The sequence below is a fragment of the Paroedura picta genome, chromosome 3, assembly GCF_049243985.1.
Source record: "Paroedura picta isolate Pp20150507F chromosome 3, Ppicta_v3.0, whole genome shotgun sequence".
Classification (NCBI taxonomy): domain Eukaryota; kingdom Metazoa; phylum Chordata; class Lepidosauria; order Squamata; family Gekkonidae; genus Paroedura; species Paroedura picta.
Genome location: NC_135371.1, coordinates 151264639 through 151266817, shown reverse-complemented (window position 1 = coordinate 151266817; position 2179 = coordinate 151264639). Strand labels below are relative to the sequence as shown.

At 43.5% G+C, this 2179-nt stretch overlaps 1 long non-coding RNA gene across 1 annotated transcript; it reads left to right on the top strand.

Moving 5' to 3' along the window:
• Positions 1 to 231: 231 nt before the first annotated feature.
• LOC143831351 (uncharacterized) lies at positions 232 to 1969 on the top strand. Its single transcript, XR_013228842.1, has 2 exons — positions 232 to 571; positions 1117 to 1969. It is a non-coding gene; the product is annotated as an uncharacterized LOC143831351 (long non-coding RNA).
• Positions 1970 to 2179: the final 210 nt, after the last annotated feature.

The window sequence follows — 2179 nt, the reverse complement described above, 5'->3', positions numbered from 1 at the left end:
GACCCGGGCATTTCTTGCCCCCTTCTATGCTACCATAGGGCAGGCCCAGGAGGGGGCCGTCCCAGCGGCTGTGTCATGTGGAAGCAAGGATTTGCTCCACTTCCATATGACCACCCTCTCAGCCTTTTCCACCCGTGTGGAATTGGCCTGAGTGTTGCAATACAATCAGCAAGTTATTTGGAGCAGACCTAGCTTGTAGGGCTGGTTATTGTAAGCTACAAGGTCCTGGTTAAATGCTTAGCAGAGACACCCAGTGGCTGCAGAATGGGAACTGCGGGAAATTGCCAACAGGCAAGTCTGAACTTGTTCCTCCTGACTCCACCTGAGACTTTTGTTTCTGAGGGAAACAGGAAAAGAAGGGAAGGGGCTTTGTTCCCAGTCAGTCACTTTCAGTCAGTCTCAGAGTCTGTCTCTGGCTGTCTGCCTGTCCTCCTCCCTCTTGTAACTGCTTGCTATGTTATTGCTTGCTAAGGAGTCAGCAAACAAGTGCCATGTTTAGCCAGTAGAAGAGAACTTTTGTTTGTAACTTGCTTCAGTTTGAGAAGCCCAGATGGACAAGGCTGGCTATTCAGTGAGTATGATATATCTGTGTATATATCTTTCAAGTAAACTTATTTTTCTTAAGCCTATTTGTTCTCGTGCCTCATTCAAGCTATACCTCAAGGATTCAAGGTGAAGCATTCATTGCAATCTCTCTGGATGCTCAACCGGAGTGGAACCTCAAGCAGTGGGGAGGGTATTGCATCTTTTATTCCAGGGGTAGTCAATCTGCGGCCCTCCAGATGTCCATGGACTACAATTCCCAGGAGCCCCTGCCAGTGGAAGCTGGCAGGGGCTCCTGGGAATTGTAGTCCATGGACATCTGGAGGGCCGCAGTTTGACTACCTCTGTTTTATTCTTTAGTGATTTTTGCGATGTCTGGGCAAGTGCAAAGGTTTACTGGGACCACAGCCAGATTCCCAACACGGATGAAGTCCAGGGGGGCTACGTAGAGGCAGGAAGAATGGGAAACCACCTCTGTGTTTTTTCCCAACTTGAAAACCCTACGGGCTTGCCATAAATCAGGTGCAACTTGACAACACTTTCCAACACCATCTTCTTATTTTACGTCTTCAGCTGCAGGTTGACAGCACTTTCTACCACCATCTTCTAATTTTACTTCTAGAGACTTGATGACACGTTCCACTGCCTTCTTCTCATTTGACTTCTCCAGCTGACATGTAGCTTGGCTTTGCTGCAAGAGTTTCCTTCATCCATAAATTTAGGAGAAGTGAAGTTTATCTAATTGTATTGGCATTTGCTGTCACTATGTTTCAGCTGTTCCAGGAGACACTGATATCCAGAACGCACTAAAGGATGCTGAGAAGACAATGCTTTTCTAGAGTACCCTTGACCCCTGGACAACTGCTCGTCTTATTTATATCAGTTAATATTAATCAAAGCAATATAAATGTTTAGCTAATTTAAGCTAAATGGCGAAAGCCCACATGATAGCCAAGCAGAACAAAACAACATGGATAAAATGCAGTCGAAGTTGAGCTCTTCTGTTTGTTTATTACATTTTTGTACTGCTCTCCCCTGAGGCTCAGATGATTTCAATGGAAAATTTAACCCACATTTCACCAACTTGGTGGAAGGAGCTCCCGGAAGACTTAAGGATCCTGATGGAACTGAGTAAAATGGAGCTCTCCCACCAGGCATTTGGTTGGGGCCAAAGAGCATCAGGACTTAAGGTTAAGACCATCTGGGCTCCTTTTCTATGGACACCTGAAAACTAAGATGCTCTGAAGTGTTTTGCCTACACAGTTGGCATGATTGTTTTATGGTGATGTTTTAAATTGTAATGCAGTATATGCATTTATGTATTATATGCTTTCATATAATAATATTGGAAGCTGCCCTGAGCTGGTATGCTGGGAGGGGCAGGGTATAAATCGAAAAATAAATTAAAGAAAAATGTTAAAAAATATTTAGGGGATATTTTGAATTTATTGTCCTTGGTGTTTGGAGTTGAAAATCTTACTTCTTCCTTGGGTGAGTCAAAACTGCAATTCTTTATTCATAATTCTCTGTATCCCCCCATCAGTTTTTCCTTTAAACCAAACAGTTCCAGTCTATTGAAGCTCTTACTCCTTTTTTATGAATATAGCCAGAAACATATTCATATCCCTTAAGGAAG